General features: G+C 41.3%; 1 long non-coding RNA gene across 1 annotated transcript in view; it reads right to left on the minus strand.

Moving 5' to 3' along the window:
* Positions 1-917: 917 nt before the first annotated feature.
* The window catches only part of LOC122809127, a 277534-nt gene continuing 254687 nt past the window's right edge, over positions 918-23764 (minus strand). The window contains exon 3 of the long non-coding RNA XR_006365863.1: positions 918-1243. This is a non-coding gene — a long non-coding RNA (uncharacterized LOC122809127). The remainder of the gene's footprint in view (positions 1244-23764) is intronic.

The raw sequence follows: 23764 nt of genomic DNA on the forward strand, positions 1-23764 counted from the left end.
AATATGACAAACATCTGAGACAGGAAATATGATAACTTACTGAATATAATGACTCTAGCTGCGGTGGTGGTGCTGCAGTAGCATTGTCGCCTCACAGTAAGACGTTGTCCTGTTTGATTCTCAACGAAAGTGTCTTCTGTGTGGAGACATGCGTGAATGGGTGTACCTTTGTTGAAGGTTGTGCGTCAGGCCTGGCAAGTCGGTATGTAAAAATCTACTGCCACTCATTAGCGGACCGGAGTTCCGCTGTGGTGACCCCCTAACTGGGAAAAGCCGAAAGATACAACAACTAAATATAATGACTATAGCAGTAAAAATGTTATATGTTCAATCACCACACTTGGTGACATATGTGAATCTGTTACTAACAGTGTTGTATGAGTGCAACTGTATGCATTATCTACCAAAATGTATTAGCAATCAGTAGCCTAAAAATCAAAATATTGAGAATATGCTTTTTGATAATGAACTGCTACACACAAATCTGCACAAGTGTCAGTAAACCTAGTCTATAACTTTTGTATGTACAAAAACAGTAAAGGTGTTGGAGGTAGATGCAATACCAGTGTTGACCTGCAGGGTGTGCTGAATATGAACTGCTGCAATCAAGTGTACATCAACACAAGTATCAATAAACCTATGCTATAACTGAGCTTCTACAAAAACACCAAATCTGCTGGATGCAGATGCAGTACCAGTGTTGAACTGAAGGACATGCCACAGAGTCTGCTAACAGCTGTGTAAACACTGACACAGCAAATACCCATTCACTCTGTGAATAGCACGCTATGCACAACAAATCAGTTACTGGAAAACATAGTCATATATAAAAAAATACCAAACCATGTATCATAAGCACCAATCAGAGCACCAATATTTGTATGTAACAAACAAATAAAAAAAAACTACTACACCAACCCAACTATTATTCAGATTGTGGAATACAGTTCAAAAACTGTGTGCTGAAACAATGGCTAATGTTACATGAAATTTCAATATTTTTAGATTAGAATCACAGTTGGATGCACAGCTATTGTATGACAATGTCACTTATCTTACTGATGCATGATGGGTATAACTGCATTCTAATCAGTATATATATTTTTGTGAAAAATACAGGCCTATAAACAGGAGAAGATGCATTTCATTTCAGAAAACAACATGCTTCTCTTCCTCCGCTGCTTTTCAAGCCTGTGCATCCATTCAATACACATGGTTCAGTTTCTGCTACAGTCTTCCTTGCCTGAAATCAAAGCAGAAAATGTATAAATGATGTATTCCCCAACTAACAGTGCTGCACATTTCTCAGCACAGTTTCTACACACTTACTTTTGAAGAACATCAACGGTTCTTGGAATTTGGATCAACTAATCCAAGTCAGGTCTGACCATAATCTAATCACTAACATCCACATCCACCCCCACCCCCAGTAAAGAAACCACCATAAAAACTTCTCCAAAGCCAACTTGACAAACTTCATGACACCCATGCAGATCCCAAATAGAACCAAAATGCTCTCATCCAAAAAGCCAATCTGGTGGTCCCCTGCCATAAACAAACTTTACAACAAAAGGAAGAAACTTTGCAGAAAAGAGGAAAATCCCAGGATGCAAAATTACTAGCCTCAGTAAGAAACTGAGGTGCTAAAATTGCCAAAGATTCCAAAGACAACCACAAAGCATTCTATAACTATGTCAAAAATCTAAATGGCAATGCTCAGATCTGCTCTGAGCTAAAACAGAATGGCATTAAATATACTGATCCAAAGGATATTGCTCAGCCCCTAAATGGCCCATCTCACCGGAAGATTGCAAAATTCCAGTAATAACGCCACACAGTACAAAAAGCACTCTCTAAAGCCAAGAATACAGCATCCATGGGACCAGATGACATCCCGGCTGTGTACTACATGAACTACAATATGAACTGGCACCTCACCTAAGTGTCATGTTTAATCATAGCCTCACCTCAGGTTTCGTGCCCACTGATCAGTCTGACAAGCCTTATCTGCAAGGCATCATGGAACTTATAAACAAAGACATTGGCAACCTTCAAACACTGGACCCCACCCAGTTTGGGTTTGTGAAGGGATCTTGTCTCCTGAACCTGATTAACTTCTTGAATCAGTCTCCAGAGCCATGGACAAGGGGTAAGGTGGTCACACAGCCTATCTAGACCTTGCCAAGGCCTTTGACACCATCCCCACTCTGGAATCATAGATAAACTTACTAAGTTGGGCATTAATCCCTATGTCACCCAATGGGTTGCTAAATGGCTTACTGATAGAACCCACACTATAAAAGTAGCTGACTCAATCCAGCTCCAGACAAGTGACAAGTGGAGTACCTCAGGGTTCAGTCCTGGGGCTCTTGTTTGGCATCTACTTCTCTGAAGTACAGGTCAACACTAAGGGACTGTTTGCAGATGACTGCAAACTGGGAGCCATTATTGAATCCCAAATGATGTGGATACTCTACAAAAGGGCCTTACAGAAACAGATGCTTGGTGCCAGAGCCATGGGCTCAAGCTCAATGCCAAGAAATGTATTGTTATCCAAAAACATGTATCCATGAATTACCATATAGGTGGCAGTACACTAAACACAGAAAGTGTGATAAGAGACTTAGGGACACAGGTGGACAGTGGTCTCACGCCATCGCCACAACAGTCAGGAAATCCTTCTATGTGGCACACCTCATCACGAAGGGCTTTTCATCCAGAAAAAGGAGGTCATTGTCCCACTGTACTCATCCCTCATTAGACCCATTATAGAATACACGCCCCATTTGGTATGTACCTCTCAAGACATCTGAATACCTCACTAAAAGAATCACAGGCCTAAAGCAGATTACCTGCCTCTGGCCGCCAAAAAAAAGCTATATATACTCTAAGCATATCGTCTACTCAGGCGATCTCTGCTTAACATACAAGGCCATGTCAAACCCAGAGCTGTTGGACATGCTACACTTAAAGAAATCCCAATCCCTCAGAGCTACACGCCCAGGGATCTAAACCTTGTCATCACAATAAACAAAACATGCTGGAGGCTCCCAGACTCTGGAATATTGCCCACACACATCAAGCAGAGTGCCTCTTTGGACCTCTTCAAAAGGAACCTTGACTGGATGGGAGAAATGCTAGACAGGGGTCCAGGAAAGTAAATAATGTGGGAAGAAATAGCCAGGGAATTGTTATGGCTAGGCTGTATAGGCCCTAGGGCTGATAGCCTAGTACCAACCTATGAACCTATGAACCTATGAACATTAGATAATCACAATACACATTTGATAGTACTGCATACAGGTATTAACATTTTTGATCACAGAGTAGAGAGTATGAAATTCCAACCTATAACCACAGTCTACATACAGACTCTAACTTTGTGAGTTACCTACCTAACACGTCCTGACTGAAAAAGTATGTTTTGAATGCAGTGAAAAGACTTATTTGTATGACATCAGTTGGATGGGAGATGGTCTACTAATAAGGATCTTACCTTAGATTCCAAAGTATGAACATGGGCTGGTCATTTAGGTAAACAGTCTGAAAATTACATTCATGTCAGTACTGCATTCAGAAACAACATTAATGGATAGCATCCATTCCTCAGTCAGTGGTTAGAGTCACATAGCATAGAGATTCTGTGAATAGAAACACACTCTGCTGTACATAAGGGACACAGTAATGTAAGTGTGAGGACCGTGATACTCCTTGCAAAAGTGGACATCACTAAGAAACTACATACATCTTCCCTGTTCTGCATTTCATCTGTTAGTCTGCCCATCCCACTCTCTCAAAAGATGAGGATGATGGTGTTAATGAACTGACTTTAATATTTCATGATAAAACAGACCTTGATAGCCCTTTTACAAAGTATACAATATTAACCAAAGAATTGTTCAGACATATAACAGTATTTAGCAAGCTTTACTGACCCTGCTGAAATAATGGAACATTACAGATTACGGATATATTCAAAGTAATTTAATGAATAACTGAGTTCTTCACAACCATGATCAAACTCTATGTTAATACTAATAAATGGAATATGCTTCTCTAAATAAATGCTATGGATAGATTAAAGCAAGATAACAGTTTCAGATATGAGTCTCCTCTCTGGATTTGAACACGCAGCACGCAAAAATGTAAGAAAGTTGTTTTATTTCCTTACAAGCTGAGCTAAAAGTCAGCACATGTTATTCCCAAACAGGTATTGAACCACAAATCCAGTTGCAAAAAAGCTGATATCAGAGCATTACGGATTACGGGCAGATTTGTAGGACTTCAAAGACAAATGCAGTTATTTGTAAACATGCACAAGAGAAACTTTAATATCAAATTTTGGAATATGCTTTTCCAAATAAACAGTTACAGATATATGTTTCCCCTATGTGGATCGGAGCCCACAGCATGCCAAAGTTTAGACATGGTGGCAAACTGCTTTACAGGCCAAGCTAACAGTCAGTAGGGGTTTCATTTTAGAAAACAAGTACCTGTAGGTGTTTATTAAAATTCCTTTGGAGAATGGTTTAATAGGGAAACTGCAAAATGTATTAGACATTTCATTGTACAGAAATAACAACTGTCAACACATAACTGAAAACATACATGTAAGCAGTCGATCAGACATTTCTTTTTAGTGTATATGAATGTGTCTGTGTACTTTCCTATGGAGAATGAATTAATGAAGTCATGTATGTGTTTTTTTTCCAATGTGTAATAGTGCAGTAAGTGATACTGTCATACTACAATGGAAAACTATGAAGTGTATAGTCAGTCACAGCCTATAGGTGTCAATAATGCATGAGGACACTGGCTATGTGACATTAAGGTGTTAGATGTTGTACAGCATAATTCATACCTCTCAAATGTATAGATTTTTGCCTCATATGTTTGGTCTGTTCTTCATAAAAAATTTATTTTTTGACAAATCACTGCGATGATCTAAGGATTAAAGTCTGTAAATGTTTGTGTCTTTTGGCTTTTCCCGGTTAGGGGTCACCACAGCAGAACTCCAGTCCGCTAATGATTGGCAGTAGATTTTTACATGCTGGCTTGCCGGGCCTAACGCACAACCTTCAACGAAGGAACGCCCATTCAAGCATGTCGCCACACAGAAGATGCTCTAACTGAGAATCGAACGGGCAACGATTAACTTTGAGGCGTGGCATGTATTTGAGTTTCAGACTTCATATCCTTCAGAAAATGCATGCTAACACAAATCCTGTTATCCTAGCAACTTTCTAAGTTTATAAGAGCAGTATTTAAAATGTGTCTCTATTTTTCGGCCTTTGTCCCCCCATTAGGACAGGCTTTGTCTAGATTTCTTGTGCTACGAGGCTGAGAGGTAAGTAACATATGTACATCAACAAAGTCCATTATTATGAATATTATACATGTTATTAAATAAACAATATGGGGATTGAACCTACACTTAGCAGGACAGTATTTATTAAGTCCACTTAATTATCCTCATGAGCTAATTGTTACAACAACTATGAAATGGTTATAAATTCATCTGTCTGATATATATGGGACAGAGAAACATCTGCAAAATCCATAGGAATGCTCAGGTATGTGTAGAATATTGACGCTTACTGTAGTGATCTATGTGTTGCCTCCGCACTTCGGTGATCCTCCTTTGTAGCTCCTGCACGTTCCTCTGATGCAGGTCATCATAGCAGTGGCAATCCCTGCCCTCCTTCAGTGCTCCCTCGCAATTCAGTTCCATATGTCTATCATAGCAAAGTTCCTGGATCTTGCACCAGTCTAGTGTACACAGTCAACATCTGGGTCATCTCCTCATCAGTCCAGTTGGGTACATAGACATGTATCAGCCTCCTTGCAGTAGCCATTATAATCCTCAAGTTGAAGAAGTATGGAAAATGCAAACACAGAGAAGTTCTCACTGAGCTACCACTCAGTTCACAGTTAGCAGTGGTCTGATCAATAAATGTATCAAAATCATTATTTGAAAGTGTCACTTATGTCATGTCATTAGAATATTGGAAGATAACAGGCACGTGCCACAAATGTACCATTTATTTATACCTATTGGGTGTTTATGCAGTACACCTAGGTGTAACAGCATATGAAGCCAATTTACACAGAGGTGCACAAATGGAATTAGAAAAACCTGAATTTTAATGAACTTCATTAATTATGTATGGCTTAAATGGTACTTAAAGGTGGGTGTACATTAGGTGCACTTTTATTCTGTGATTTGTAGTGAGAGGTACATTGGCAATTGGTAGCATTTTTGTTTTGGTGATTAGTAAATTGTCAAGTCAGTCATTTCCAAAGGTACCTGTTTAAATTGTTACTCAAAATCTTATCTTTAAGAGAAATTGCTATGAGTTACTGCAGTGATGTTGTTTTGAACTGTATGTATATAGTTGCTGCTGTTTTAAATTAGTGATTTTAGTCCTAGATGCAGTTATATAGACAGACATATTGCAAATGTTAACAGTATATGAAGGCTGATTTATGGATCATCCACAATTCTTACTGGTAATTCTTTGCAGTCTTGGGTGTAACTATGGAAACCTGTGGATTCCATCGCAATTCATATCTAGTATGTGATGTTGATATTCTGAATATTTCTTAGTTCATGTTTCCTAACAAAACTGTTAAAAACATGTCCTGTTTCTGTTGTTGGGTATTTTTCAATGATGCTTCTTTACAAACAAACCTCTCAACCTGGAATCATTAAAAATCTGGACAAAGGTCCATGAATAGTTGGTACAACTGGCCAAACATCGGGATGCTGATTAGCATACACTTTGCATGCATAATTATGTGACCCCACCCACTTCAGAGGAATTGTGAGGTACTGACATTTGACAAGTACAAGAATCTATAACAGATAAAGCAAACTCTGAATATGCTCACGTAAGCATTTCTGTATATTTAACAAGTCAGTTATGTTTTCCATTTTCTCCTTCTGGTGTGAGGCTGAAATTTCATAAACAGCAAAACTTTGACATTTAAGAGCTTTGGAATAGCTATTTCTTTAAAACCTAGCATCCATTTTGCATCTTTAACAAAAGGAAAGCAATTCATACCTCTCAGCTGTCCATATTTTTGCAGAATGACCAGTTATTTGCCTTATAACTCTCTACTTATTCACCATTCTTTGACATTTATTGAGTTAGTTAAAAGCCTTGGTGTTTTATCTCATCTTTAGCAATCCTCTCTTTAGCTTTTTTGTATAGCTACTCATTCAAGCTATGTCTTGGCTAGTACTTTAAATACTTTGCCTTATGTACACTGTTAATATACTGTCTTACGGATGTTAAATGTGGAGCTTTTCTCCCTGGGCCACCACTGAAAAAGGACTTGTGTCCAATCGGACTTTCCCGGCAAACAAATGTTAAATAAATAAATAAAATAATAAATGATATTTTGGTCCGCTCCTCTTAAAATTTATGGCAAACTACAGAGGACTGAAGTCACCAAATAATGACATAATTTGAGTTTCCGACTTCAGAAAATGCAAGCCAACACAAAACCTGGTAAACATGTTATATTTCTAGCTCTCTCTTTTTCAGTTACATTACTAGAAATTGGACCAATATAAAAAAACACTTGGAAAAGTTTAGCTAATATTGTCAATAAATGTGTCAAAGCTAGTGAATCATTACATAAGTATCCTTCACACAGGCAAGAAACGTTGAAGTTATGTTTTTCAAATCTACAACACAGCAAGCTGCAATTTTGTATAGCCATCACTCACAATATTCCAGTCAGAAATTGCAATATTTTACTAAAACCAGCTTAAAACGGTGCACACATTATGTTGCACAACATGCATGACTTTAAGGAAGCTGAGAGAGTTTTCTTATTATTAGTTCCACTTTAACAACAGTCTTCATTCAAAATACGTTAAAACTTGAACTTTATGCATGTATAGCACTCTCAGAGATCATGCTAGCGGTACAAGTTGAGAATGACCACCACAATCAAATGGCAAATGTTTATTTTTGAAATTGCACATCACCAAAAAAAAAAAAAAATCAAGACACTACTACTATTTGTATGTTTCTGAAACACAAATAAGGCTCACTAGCACTAAAAAAAAAGTTCTAAAACATGCACTAATAATGTGCATTGCTGTGTTATCTTTTCATCACGGAATACTGCTTGGATTTAATTAAGAATACATGCACAACCTAAGAATCTGAGTGCTCCTTTGCTTTAACAGCTAAGCAGGGTGCCCCTCAAACGCAGCTCACCTTTTATGCAGTGGCTAACTCTATAGAAAATCAGACACCGCGACACAACATCATTTAAAAGTGCCTGGTGTAACATGATTCGTTTAGCTTTCAGACAACAATTTACTTTCGGGAATCGAAACAACTTTGGAGAAGCAGCAACTTAATCCAAAATGTTGAAGCCGAACTTGCTCAGTGCGGAATGACAAGCTCTCTGGATCCAATTTTGTGAAGGTGACTATATAAACAGAGCCATACCACCATCTGGGAGCGGGTCTACCCAGCAGAAATTTTACATCTGACTGTAAGCGACCCCAAAAGTATAGCCTCAACAAATTCATTGAACCAAAAGTATTATCCCAGAGAGTTACAAAAAGCAACACCCACTGCTTTCCTGTAAGAGGCGGCACATGTGTTTGCTATTCACTAACAGGTGAATGGTGCCTTTTCTATTATTAGGTTAAACAGAAGCGGGATATGTGCTGCAAGTTCCTTTTTTGTTTTAATTGTGTGGACATTTCTCTATAATAAGGATTGCTCAACCACAACTGGTAGTAACTACTTCCAAGGCTGCAGGTAAACTCTTTCTGCTGTTCTTGCGGTGTTAACCAACAAATGAGATCGAATCATTACTCCTGACTTTCTCAAATGAACCAATCCAGGACGAGATGCCAATCCATCTCAAATGAAGATCACAACAACAATATCGCCTTGCTATTTATTATGAAAATAACTGGAGTTCAGTCACCTTACATATTAGGAATTTAACCTGGTTCATTTCAGTCTAGACATTCTATATATGTTAGAAAAGGCATAATCTGTGTAAATTATTTTTTTAATTATTTTTAAGGGTCTGAAACAGTAAATCATTGTCTTGTCAGCTGGACACAGTTACCATCTTATAAAAAAGGACCGTGTAAATCTTGACCAAAGAGAAAGCACTGAAAAGTATCTTCCTCGCCCAACCATGAATACAACAGTGTCCATAGGCCAGAAAAAACAACTAATGTTGTTGTCTTTTCCCAGTTAGGGGTCGCCACAGAAGAACTCCGGTCCACTAATGATCGGCAGTAGATTTTGACAAATGCCGAGGTGCCAGCTTGACATTCAACCTAGGCACGCCCATTTATGCCGGTCTTTCGAACGCCCACCCAGCCACGGGGAGGACATGCAGACTCCACACAGAAGGCACTCCCCGCACTCCAGCCGAGAATCAAACGGGAGAACCTCTTGCTGTGAGGCAACAACACTACTGCTGCACCACCGCAGATTGTCCAGAAGAAACAGCTAATAAAAACTTGATTTAAGAGTTTTTATCCAATGACAACAATTTTTACTTAACCTGAATTTACACATGTGTAAATGCACAAATCTTGATCGAAAACAATTACATCACTCATCTGCCAAAGGATTACAATAAATGAACTCTGCTAAAACTGATTACTTTTGGTATCTCGGAGTTTTTACCAAAACTGACTCGGACTTGGATTCAAAGTAGCTCATCCTTGGATTACCTTAAAAAGTAGAGGTATGATTCCCAACATAGTATCTATCCTGGGCGGGTAGAAAACTTGCATTCAAAAGTTAAAATATACACAAAACCTAGCATTAATCTCTCCCACTGCTATATCACCTCACACACACACACACACACACACACACACACACACACACACACACACACACACACACACACACACACACACACACACAGTGCAAACTGCTAAACCCTGCATTGGAGGGTTGCAGGTTACTACTGGGCAGCTGACAACCAATTAACTTATATTCAGGCAAAGAATGTTGAGCTACATATTTGAGATTGTCTGAAAGCCACACGTCACTGTTAATCCCACCTTGTTTTCTTCAAGCATGCCTTAAGTTAGAAATTAAAATGAATTACATCCCAAATATTTGCTCTAATCTCACCTGCACTGTTTGGTCAACACAGATGGATCAACATGTATCATGAAACAGTGGTGACCGGCAGCCTTTCAATGATTTTATCATATGCCCCTCAAGGGCTTCTCAGGAAGTAAAGTAAATAAAGTTTATTCCTCCTTAATACATGAAAACTACTTGCAATCAAATTTTCTATATCAAGTCATTCACTGCTGCCTTTGAAACATTTCCCCCCGTGTGTGTAGATGTCCTATTGTGCCGATTGTATTACCTTTCTGCTGCCAATTAAAAAAGTATGATGATGTCGACATTCACTAAAAGGTAAATAAAACAAAAAAAAAAACAAAATGGCAATTTGAAGAAGCTACTCGGGAATTCGAGGCATCCTATTATTTTGTCTCCAAAAACAGGAAATATCGAGGAATTTGGTACAGTTGAGAGGTATGTTTACAAAAGGTGTTCTCGCTACTGGCTCAATATACTAAGGATCCGTGCTGTCTGTGGTGTGCCTATGGATCTTGAGGTATTCTAATGCTTTCCATAAGTGTTCAATTGTTACTTGCTGTAGAATTTTAATATGAAATGGAAGCAGACTGCTGTAGTATGTTGGTGCTGTCTTTGGCCTTGCATACAACATATATGTAGTATCAGGAGTTCTAAACCCACTCATGAGGGTGCCTTGAATTCCCAAGTGGCTTCTTTCCCCCAAGGGACCAGTCACAATAACAGTAGATTGCCAAGCACACAGTATTACTGCTGCACAGGTTAAAACAGCACTGTCCAAGGCCAAGAATACACCTTCTATGGGACCTGACAATATCCCTGGCTGTGTTCTACATGAACTAAAGAGTGAACTGCCACCTCACCTGTGTGCCCTGTTCCATCACAGCCTCACCTCAATCTTTGTCACTACCGAATGATGCACTGCTATAGTCATCCCTCTCCACAAAGGATGAGTGACTACATGCCCTGCGAACTATAGCCCCCATTAGCCTGATGAGTCTGATATGCAAAGCTATGGAACGCATCATCATGGACCTAATAAACAAGGATATAGGGAATTGCCAAACTCTGGATCCCACACAGTTTGGTTTTTTGAAGGGTAGAGCATGCCTGTTCAACTTGGTCAACTTCTTTGAGTCAGTCACCAGAACTGTGGATGAAGGCAAGGTGGTTCATACAGCCTACCTTGATCTGGCCAAGGCCTTTGATACCATTCCTCACTCAGGAATCAAAGAAAAACTCATTAAGCTAGGCATCAACCCCTATATCGCTAGATGGGTTGCAAATTGGCTCACAGGTAGAACCCAGAGTGTAAAAGTAGCGGCTTCTAAGTCAGTCTGCCATCCAGTCATGAGTGGAGTCCCACAGGGTTTGGTCCTGGGTCCTCTCCTGTTTGGTATCTACTTCTCTGAAGTCCAGGCCAACACGAAGGGACTCTGGCTGACAAAGTTTGCAGACAATTGCAAGTTGGGAGCTATTATTAACTCCCCAAGTGATGTTGACATCCTACAGAAAGGCCTCACTGAGACCTATGACTGATGTCAGAACCATAGCTTTAAGCTCAATGCCAAAAAATGTGTCGTCATCCCCTTTGGGAAAAACCTGGTTCCCATGAATTACCAAATCAATGGTAGTACACTGAACAACAGAAGGCATTATAAGAGATCTGGGAACACAGGTTGACACCTCTCTTTTGACCACCACATTGCCACTGTGGTCAGAAAGTCCTTCTATGTGGCAGATCTCATTACTAAGGGTTTTGCATCCAGGAAGAAAGAGGTCATTGTCTCCCTCTACTCTTCCCTTATTAGGCCAATCATTGACTACAATACCCCATTTAGCATGTACCTCACTAAACACCTGCAACAACTGGAGAGGCCTCCAAAGTACCTCACAAAGAGGATCCTAGGCCTTAAACATTTGTTCTATATGGACAGACTAAAAAAACTCCAACTATTCTCTGTCTCATATCGCCTACTTAGAGGCGATCTCTGCTTGACTTACAAAGTCATGTCTGACCGAGCTCTGCTAGAAATGCCAAATCTGAAGAAATCCCAATCCCTCCGCACCACATGCTCCAGAGACCTCAACCTCATTACCACAATCAACAGAACATGCTGGTGGGACAGATTCATAACCCAGAGACTGCCCATGCTATGGAATAGACTTCCCATACATGTCAAGCAGAGCACCTCATTAGCCCTCTTCAAGAGAAATCTTGATGAGTGGATGGGAAATAGAAAAGTCACCCCAAGGATCATTCCAGTGGCTTTACACGACAGAGGCACTGGGAACTAAGGTCAGGTGGCACAATGCCAGGGTAATCATATGGGCTAGGCTTGTAAAGGCTCCAGTGCCATTAGCCTAGTATACACCTATGAACCTATAAACCTAAAATCTATGTGTGAAAACATTGTTGTTACTTTTTATATGTCAGGTTAGTATTTATCATGGACAGTACTATTCAGACCTTTGCATCGCACAGAAATGCATACAGTTTATATTGACATATGCTGTTCACAGAAACAAATGCATAAATGGACTCACACAGAAATATTATAATGTGTGTATCAATGTCTTTCAGATTGCCAACCATCCTAGAGGTGACATCCTCTCCTCCCTGGAGAATGACATCATAATTAATGGTCTCTGACAACATGGACGGAGACTTCTAAGCCATCCAGGTAATACAGTTTGGAGACATTAAATCTGAACTGACTTCACCCCCATGATTCATGCAGTTGGAGGCTCCAACCAATCCCATGATGCCTGTAGATGACACTGCTTAGACATGATCCTTTTTGTAGCCACGACAGTGATGCATTATGAGAGAACGAGGAATGCCAACTGTAGTGGACCTCCACTGACCCACCCCCCTCAATGACATCACAACATTTCTGGCCTCAATGCATACAGCAAGAGAGGAGCAACACATTCCTGGTGGCAGGACTGAAGGTGGAGCTCCAAGCTAAACATGTATGTCTGTCTTTCTATTACATCACTGTATTGAAACAATCACTGCATATGGCTGTAATATGCATATTCATTTATTACTGTTTTTGATTTACAGCAGCTGAGTTGAGCCATGCACACACATCCACACAGGATGAGGATTATGAATGTAAGTCTCATTACATGCATTGATACAAATAAAATAGAGATAGAGCAGTCCAAAGAACACGTGTAATGCTGTTTGCATTAATATTCATAGGTCCATCTACTTCTGGACTAAACCAAGGATTGGCAGCTGAGTGTCTCCATACTGTTACTGTGACCACTACTTTGTTATTGCCTCAGCCTCATGTCATGGCACTGTTGTTTACTGTCATAGTGTTATTTCCCTAACATTGTACACTACAGGTGCATCCAGTGGAGGCCCAGGCCATGCAGGTGCAGATGCAAACAGTTCAGGTATGTTACAGAAAAATTGTCAGACTTTGCATCAATGTGTAGCACACATGTGATACATGACACTTATGCCAATATTTGTCAACATAGGCCCATCTGGTGTACAGTTGCAACATTTATCACATGAGTATTTCCAGCCCATACTACTGTGTTGTATATGTAATGCTGTCAGTATTGTTTTTTCTAAATGTATGACTGTGTTATCTTTCTCTTTACTTTCCCACTGCAGGATCCACAGTATAATCCACAACCTCTCCACAGCAGGAGACTGTCAGTGGTATGCTATTAATTGTGCTTCACACCTGTCATTCCTGTTAATCCTGTTGGAGTCCTCCATTAATACTGCATCCTTCTTCCCATTCCTAGGCCAGCCTGCATCAATGTCATCAAGTGCACATATGAGTGGTATGTGCATGTCACACCTTCTGTATGTTTTAACTTTGTTCATCTGGTTAATCGTGTCACTGATGTGATCACCAATGCTGTTTTTTCCCCCTACAGTAGTTGAAATCCATCCCTCTTCAACAGCACAGTCTTCCCATGAGGTGTTGTCAGGTGTGTTTTTTTCTTTTTCTCACATATGTCATGTATGTTGGCCTTGTAACCAAATTAAATACTTCATGTATGTAGATTCTTTGAAAGATACATACAGTAGACTTCATGTAAAGTCATTATTATTTGTAACATCACAGTGCGATATATATGCCATATGTCTTTGTTGATATCCATCATGTGATGTAGGCACATTATCCTGATCTGTGTCTTTGTATCTTGTACTATATCAACTATTTGTATCATCCTGCAGCCCATCTAGCAAGCATGATGTGGTTCAAGATGTGTCTCAGCAGGGTAGAATGGCCACTGGAACACAAGACTTTGAGGTGTTTGGAGAGTCCATCCATGAGGTTGACAGTGATGTAGCCTCAGATGTGAATGTCAGCTTGTCTAGCTATTTGGAGGATGCTGCCAAACTGGATGTCAAACAGGGTGAGGCTTTTTGACCATCACACCACAGTTGAGAGCACTGCTGTTGGCAGTTCCTCACAGCAACTAGCAACAGGGCATCAACATAGACATAGCTGACCAGATATTGTGCAAGGCCAGGTCTCAGAGGGTGTCTGCCTCCTGATGCAGGCAAATGAATGGCCACAGCAACTGCATTGGCCAAATGTCCATGCGCTTGCCTGTGCTACAGATCATGTGGCACACAAGCTACATATCATGCATGAAGAACAGAAGCACAGATATGGTGAGATTATGGCTGCATTGGCCGCTCAGGAAAACAGTCTGGTAGCTGTGGCATGGTAGGTGGAAACCTTGATCTCTATGGTACTGCAGCAGTGTTGTACTACCAGCAGGATTCTGTGTTCCCTGACTGTGCTCAGCAGGTTGGAACATGAGAGATGCAGGGCACCTGTCCATACAACCACCACTGGTTATCGTGAATCACTGTCTGTGGTCCAACTTGAATAGAGTTCAACTGCTGGTCAATCTGCTGTGGTCCTGTCAGAAATATGGCCTTCAACATGCAGTCATGCTCCTACATCTCAACATGGTGTTGTCGCTCCATCCATCTCTACTGTGGAGCAACCAGGGCAACATGTGTTTGTACATGGTTGTGGTAGAGTGGAGCAAGTTGTAGGACATCAGCGAGGTCAGCCTGGACTGCGTTAGAGCATGTCCTACAGTGTAGTATACATAGCTAGCTCATATTATTGAATTACCACTTTACTGTGATGTATGTCTTCTGATATTACAATTTCTGAATTATGTACTGTGTAGGTTCTCTTTTTTATGTTATTATTTTGAAGATATAAGAGTATGTAGCACTGATGTGTGTCCCTTACTCTTTTCCATATGATGATACAACAATCTGAGTGTGCATGCATACCTGTGTCAGTTGTGCCCTGAGTTGATGAACCATATTATGACACATTTGCATAAGTTCATGTTGTAATATGTTATGATTACGTTGTTATGTCTGATGCTCAGTGTGTACATCTAGCGTGTACATCTTGTGGGAACTTGTCATTAGATGCAATGTGTGTTGCCTTGGTGGGACAACACATGAACATCAGTGTTCAATCTGTGTACTGTATGTGTGGCTTGTCATGACCCAAAGATGTGGGTCAGATGCCGCCGTGTTGCCTGGGCCTGCACATGTGATCACACTCTACATTGCCTAAGCCTCTGTCTTCTGTCTCCATGTTCTCCTGCTGGTCCCCAATACCTGTGGGATGTCCTCTTCAGACATCCGGGGTTCTTGAGGTAGTTCACCACATCTTCAGCTGTAAGACAACCGTGTGTTCTAGTTATCATGCTGTGCAGCATGGCACACACCATGATCAGATGTGCTGCCTTTTAAAGTGTGCATTGCAATGCACCTATGGATATGTCCCGACATCTGAACTGAGCTTTCAGTACACCAAATACACACTTTATGGTGTTTCTGGTTGTTCCATTTGCTCTAGTATAGACCTCCTGTGCAGAGCTGGATGGTTCAAGGAACAGGGTCATTAGCCACAGCTCAAGTGAATAACCACAGTCACCTGTTAAGGGGAGTGGAAACATGTGGTCAGGATGGATATTGTTGTGAGAGGTATCCTTAACTTTTGTCCTAGTTGTGCTCCTGTACTTACCCAGTCAGTAGCAGTCCCTTAGGTACTTCACTGTGCTGGAATGCAGCCTTCAATCCACTTTTCTTCAAAATGACAGCATCATGGATACTTCAAGGGTGTGTTGGCAATTATGTTGATCTTGTCGCCATCTGCTGCACACATAGCTTGGCAATTGATGGGTGGCCACCCCTTTCTGTTTATGTATTGGTCTGCTTCAGGATGTACCGGTGCCTTCATAGGCATGTGCATGCAATCTATTACACAGAGTATATGGGGGACGATTTCAATGGTGTGAAACTGGTACATTACAGTTCTCTGCTCTATAAGGGTGGATGGAAAGTGTATGTACTCATCCACCTTGCTTTACATTGCTTCCAGGAACTTTGCCAGGACATGACTGGCAACTTTCTATGATACTCCCACAGCATCCCCCATGTGTCTCTGGAGTGTTAAAGATGCAAGCACACCCAGGCTGAGACACAATTTGTTTTCAAGGGGGATGAGATTTCCTTGCTGGGTCTGCACAGACATGTATGAAGCACCCTGTTGCAGACAGCCTGCACCAGTTGTCTCTCTCTCTCTCTCTAGCATCTGCCAGGCTGACAACTGGTTTCTCTGCATCCTTGCTCTGACTCTAGCTTGCTACCTTCTAGGGTGCACAGCCACCACCTTGTTTATGGTATTACTGTAGTCTGTTATAGTTCATTAATAACAGGTTGGATTTTTATACATCTTTTGATGTTTTGCTGCAGATTTCACCATAATCCATAGTAATCACATGAATTCCTTGAGGTTCATAAAGCATACATCAAAGATTTCAGAAATGGAGTTGGTGTGGCTATCTGTCGCATTTAAGTTGCATTGTGTGGGCACAATGTGTTCACAAGGTTATGTCTGCAATAAATTTGTAAAAAATCTCCTAGTGATATAAAGTTACTTGTCTCAGAATGTTTTTCACTGTTTTAACTCCCAAAAGATGTGCTGCTGTTTGTTTGCTTCCCATCACATAAGTGGCATCTTCCTCCTAGCTTGTTTAACAGATGAACAGCTTGAAAAAAGTGTAGGCCCTCTGATATAACTCTGGATTTACTAAGAGAAAATAGTTTTCACCTTGGACTGAATTTGAATTGCTTAGCATATACACTTTAGGTATCTGTACCTTGTAAAGGTATTTATAATTATATGTTTATTTTTTCTTTCACTTTTGTTAGATGCTGTATTAGCAATATCTGTGTGGTTGGCCCTATAGGGACTGTATTTCTTAGGAACAGTAGTTCACTTCTACAAACCACGTAGCATTTTAATTTCTCAAATTAAATTTTGTCTTTTAAATTAGTTAATATTTAATAAATGTATTTTCTTCATCAAAGATAAAGGGGGAATTCAGAAAAGCCTACGCATTTTTTGTGTGTACATATAGCACCGCGATGAGTAAAGAAGCCCGTACATTTTTAGATTCAGTAAGTGCTGCTTAGTGGCGTGCAGGCATGTGCAAACAAGGAAAGTTCCAGGTAATGCAGATTACCTAATATGCAGGTGAATCTTACATAAATGACCCAGGTGGAGCAATCCAACAAGCAGAAAGGCATACATGTAGACCCTGTGTCCATGTCCGTAGTGTACACAGAACCTTTCTGCATAAAGGAGTCTACACAGAGAGAAGGGGATGTAAAACATCAGAAATATGGACATAACTCCCCAGTAAATGTTAGAACACATACATATATGTTCAGATTGGACATTGTGGATGTCTGAAAAAGGAAAGTAATATGTAAAAATAAATACATTTTTTAATAATTTCTGCATATTTGTGCTGTGTGGCACAGTGTGCAAACATGTTTAATTAAAAAAAAAAGAAGAAGAAAAAAGGAAGTTGCGTTGGGTCCATACAATGATGCAATGGTGCTGTTGCCCAGGTCATACAGTTATGAACCATGTATTTTTCAGGCTGTTAGCATGGATATCTATGCAAATTAGGTGGATGTCTTGAATAGAAAAAAGGAGTAAGCTTGTCCACATATCCACTTCATGTAGGCTCCCATACCATGTTGATATTTCCACTGGATATGAATGCCAGCAGGGATCTGTGCCCGGTCACTTTTAGTATTATTTAATTCCTACTATGAGTGTTTGCTCTGTGTGCCACATACCTGAGCATTTTCATGCGGAAGGACTGCCCAGGTCACAGTGATGACATACGCAGTAAGTAATTAAAACCAGATATATTCAGTTACTGATTTTTTTACTTTTGTATAAGCTATCCTGTGCAGTGTGTTGCATAGCTTAAAATGTTTGCACAGCACACTACCCATGTGACAGTGATGACGTAGGCAACAATGAATGGAAAGCAAATATATTCAATGAATATTTCATAGGTTAGTACTAGGTTAACTGCCCTTGTGAGCCTAGCCAATTATCCCTTGTGAGACTCAAGCCCTGCACCTTGTGTTTGTAAGACAAACACCTTAACCATTAGGCCACCCTCCCAACCACCTTAAATGTCTATTGACATTAGAGTTCAAAGTCAAGATTATATCACCCCAGATGGGACTTGAACCCACAATCCATGGCTTAGGAAAGCAATGCCTTATCCATTAGGCCACTGGAGCCTAGTGTACATAAGCTATGCTGCCCAGCACGGCACATTGTGCCATGTTTCTCAATAAAGTAGGCCCATTAAATGATGTTAATTACAATCTAGGCAGGTGAAATGCATAGCACTTAGCCAATCACACATGGTGGACCTACAGCAGACCTGTATAAAGTATGCTTACACCCTATATTCTGATTTTCCCCAATACTCTGGACCTATGGAACCCAGCCACTGGGGATGCACAAGCCAGTGCATTTCTTTGTGCTGGTTCCAAGCCCGGATAAATGGTGAGGGTTGCATCAGGAAGGGCATCCTGTGTAAAATGTTGCCAAATCATACATGTGGAAAACAGTACAGATATACATACCAGATCGGTCAAGGCCCGGGTTAACAATGACCACCACCAGTACTGTTGGCTAACAGGGTGCTGGCAGAAATTGGGCTACTGTTGGCTGAAGGAGGAGAAGAGGGAGAAGGCATGCCCGAAGGCAGGTAAAGGCTAGGACTGTGGTAGTGAAGATCAGAACTTTGAATGTTGGCAGTATGACTGGTATAGGGAGAGAGTTAGCTGATATGATGGACAGAAGGAAGGTTGGTATATTGTGCGTGCAACACACCAGATGGAAGGGGAGCAAGGCTAGGTGTATCAGAGGCAGGTTAAAATTGTTTTATCATGGTGTGGCTGGGAGGAGAAATGGCGTAGGGGTTATCCTGAAGAAACAGTATGCTAAGAGTGTTTTGGAGGTGAAAAGAGTGTTGGATAGAGTGATGTTTATGAAGCTGGAAATTGATGGTGTAATGATGAATGTTGTTAGTGTATATGCTCTACAAGTTGGGTGTGCAATGGATGTGAAAGAAAAATTTTGGAGTGAGTTGGATGAAGTGGTTATGACTGTACCCAAGGGTGAGTGACTGGTGATTGGAGCAGATTTCAATGGGCATGTTGGTGAAGGGAGCAGAGGGGATGAGGAAGTGATGGGTAGGTATGGTGTTAAGCAAAGGAATGCAGAAGGTCAGATGGTAGTGGATTTTGTGTAAAGGATGGACATGGCTGTTGTGAATATGTATTTTAACAAGAGGGAGGAGCATAGGATGACATACAAGAATGGAGAAAGATGCACACAGGTGGATTATATCTTATGTAGAAGGGCCAGTCTGAAGGAGATTGGCAACTGTAAAGTGGTGGCTGGGGAAAGTGTAGTTAGGCAGCATAGGATGGTGGTTTGTAGGATGACATTGGTGATCAAGAAGAGGAGGAAGAGTGTGAGGGCAGCACCAAGGATCAAATGGTGGAAATTGAAAAAGGGTAATTGTGAGGTGGAGTTCAGGGAAGAGTTAAGACAGGCACTGGGTGACAGTGAAGAGTTACCAAATAGCTGGGTAACTACAGCAGAGCTAGTAAGGGAGATGGCTAGAAAGGTGCTTGGTGTGACATCTGGAAAGAGGAAGGAGGACAAGGAGACCTGGTGGTGGAATGAGGCAATACAGGAGAGTATACAGGGAAAGAAGTTGGTGAAGAAGAAGTGGGATTTTCAGAGAGATGAAGAAAGTAGACAGGAGTATAAGGAGATGAGGTGCATGGCAAAGAGAGAGGTGGCGAAGGCTAAGGATAAGGCATATGAAGAGTTGTATGAAAGGCTGGACACTAAGGAAGGAGAAAAGGACCTGTACTGATTGGCTAGACAGAGGGACCGAGCTAGTAAAGTTGTGCAGCAGGTAAGGGTGATAAAGGATAATTAGGGAAACTTACAAGCGAGGAGACTGTGTTGATCAGATGGAAAGAGTACTTTGAGGGGTTAATGAATGAAGAGAATGAGAGAGAGAAAAGGTTGGATGATGTGGTGATAGTGAATCAGGAAGTGTAATGGATTAGCAAGCAGGAAGTAAGGACAGTTATGAAGAAGATGCAGAATGGAAAGGCTGTTGGTCCAGATGACATACCTGTGGAAGCATGGAGGTGTTTAGGTGAAATGGCAGTGGAGTTTTGAACTAGATTGCTTAATGAAATCTTGGAAAGTGAGAGGATGCCTGAGGAATGGAGAAAAAGTGTTTTGGTACTGATTTTTAAGAATAAGGGTGATGTACAGAGCTGTAGTAACTACAGTGGGATTAAATTGATCAGTCACAGCATGAAGTTATGGGAAAGAGTAGTGGAAGTTAGGTTAAGAAGGGAGGTGATGATTAGTGATCAGCAGTATTGTTTCATGCCAGGAAAGAGCACTACAGATGCAATGTTTGCTATGAGAATGTTGATGGAGAAGTACAGAGAAGGTTAGAAGGAGTTGCATTGTGTCTTTGTGGACTTAGAGAAAGCAAATGACAGGGTGCCTAGAGAGAAGTTCTGGTATTGTATGAGGAAGTCGGGAGTGTCAGAGAAGTATGCAAGAGTGGTAGAGGATATGCACAAGGGTAGTGTGACAGTGTTGAGGTCTGTGGTTGGAGTGACGGATGCGTTTAAGGTGGAGGTGGGATTACATCAAGGATCAGCTATTAACCCTTTCTTATTTGTAATCGTGGTGGACAGGTTGACAGATGAGATCAGACAGGAGTCCCCGCGGACTATGATGTTTGCAGATGACATTCTGATCTGTAGTGAGAGTAGGGAACAGGTAGATGAAACCCGGAGAGGTGGAGACATGCTCTAGAGAGAAAATTTATGAAGGTCAGCAGGACTAAGATAGAATATATGTTTGTGAATGAGAAGGAGAATAGAGGAATGGTGAGGATGCAAGAAGTAGAGGTGGTGAAGGTGGATGAGTTTAAATACTTGGGATCAACAGTTCAGAGTAATGGTGAGTGTGGAAGAGAGGTGAAGAAGAGAGTACAGGCAGGATGGATTGGGTAGAGAAGAGTGTCAGGAGTGATTTGTGACAGACGAGTACCAGTAAGAGTGAAAGGGAAGGTCTACAAGAGGGTAGTGAGACCAGCTATGTTATATGGGTTGGAGACGGTGGCATTGACAAAAAGGCAGGCATCAGAGCTGGATGTAGCAGAGTTAAAGATGTAAAGATTTACACTGGGTGTGACGAGGGTGGACAGGATTAGGAATAAGTATATTAGAGGGTCAACCCAGGTTGGAAGGTTTGGAGACAAAGCCAGAGAGGCAAGATTACGTTGGTTTGGACATGTGCTGAGGAGGGATACAGAGTATATTGGGAAAAAGATGCTAAGGATGAAGCTGCCAGGTAACAGGAAAAGAGGAAGGCCTAAGATAAGGTTTATGGATGTGGTGAGAGAGGACATGCAGGTGGTTGGTGTGACAGAGCAAGATGCAGAGGACAGGAAGAAATGGAAACAGATGATCCACTGTGGTGACTCCTAACAGGAGCAGCTGAAAGAAGAAGACTCTGGACCAATGGAGTATGGACTTGGGAATTTTAACTGAGATAATGCTAGGGGCTACTCCAGGTCTGCTACATCTTTATGTGCTAGATGCTGAAGTCAGTGCTGTCGGTGCTGCTGGTACTGCTGACAATAGGCCTAGGCTGAAAAGGAAAAGGGTGTTCAGCCACAGGGTAACCTTCCAGGAGGTACCTGAGCTGGACATTGTTGACTGCTACAGGGTGGACAGGGAGATATTATAAGAACTGACTGAGCTCTGCCACCGTCGACTCAGAGCCAGACCCAACAGAGGAGAACCCATTCCAGTGGAAATAAAGGTATGTGTAGGCCTTAGGATACTAGCTATAGGTACTTTTCAAAGACTAACTGAGGACATGATGGGGGTGTCACAGGCATCTGCATCCAGGATACTCCACCAGTTCCTGGATGCCATGCTACCACATGCCTGTGAGAACATATCTTTTCCCCTCATCCCTGAGGTGAGAACCAGCAATATGCAGCACTTCTGCCATGTAGCACACTACCCTGAAATACTGGATGCCATAGACTGCACTCATCTATACATCGAGGCACCACCAGCTGAGCAGGGTAGAATCTACGTTAACCATAAGGGGTACCACTTCATCAACTGCTAAGTCATGTGCAATGCCCAGAGGATTATTCTGAATGCGTGCGCTGGCAGCCCTGGTAGTTATCATGACACCCATATATGGCACACACCACAGCTGTATCAGATGTTTGCTACAGGGGGACATCACACTTGGCCATTTATTGGGGGATGCTGGCTATGCCCTGAAACCACAGATGGTGACACTCATCAGAAATGCACATACACCCACAAAAAAATAACATAATGAGGCACATAGGTTCATAGGTAGGCACTAGGCTATCGGCCCTGAGGCCTATACAAACCCAGCCAAAAAGGTACACTGGCTTTTGCCAACAAGAAAATTATTTTCCTGTGCCACTGTCGAGCAGAGCCACAAAGGTGATCCCTGGGGTGAATTTCCTATTTCCCATCCAATCATCAAGATTTTTCTTGAAGAGTGCTAATGAGGAGCTTTGTTTGATATAGATAGGTAGTTTATTCCAGAGTATGGGAAGTCTCTGGGACATGAATCTATCCCTCCGGCATGTTTTTATTGTGGTGACAAGGTTTAGGTCCCTAGAGTGTGTAGCTTGGAGGGATTGGGATTTCTTTAAGTGGAGCATGTCCAACAGCTCTGGGTTTGACATAGCTTTGTATGTTAGGCAGAGATCACCTCTGAGTAGGCGATATGCGACGGAGTAAAGCTGGAGTTTTTTGAGACGGTCTGTGTAGGGTATCTGTTGAGGCTGGTAATCCTCTTTGTGGGGTATTTCTGCGGCCTTTCCAGTTATTGTAGGTGTCTTGTGAGGTACATACCAAAAGGGGCGTTGTACTCTATAATGGGTCTAATGAGTGATGAGTAGAGGGGAACAATGACCTCTTTTTTTCTGGATGAGAAACCTTTTGTGATGAGGTGTGCCACGTAGAAGGATTTCCTGACTACTGTGGCGATGTCATTATCAAAGGAGAGACTACTGTACACCTGTGTCCCAAGGTCTCTTATCATACTTTCGGTGTTAAGTATACTACCGCTTATGTTGTAGTTCATGGGTACAGAGTTTTTACCAAAGGGGATGACAATGCACTTTTTGGCACTGAG

The sequence above is a fragment of the Protopterus annectens genome, chromosome 1.part1 (assembly GCF_019279795.1).
Source record: "Protopterus annectens isolate FY-2018-M chromosome 1.part1, PAN1.0, whole genome shotgun sequence".
Lineage (NCBI taxonomy): Eukaryota > Metazoa > Chordata > Ceratodontiformes > Protopteridae > Protopterus > Protopterus annectens.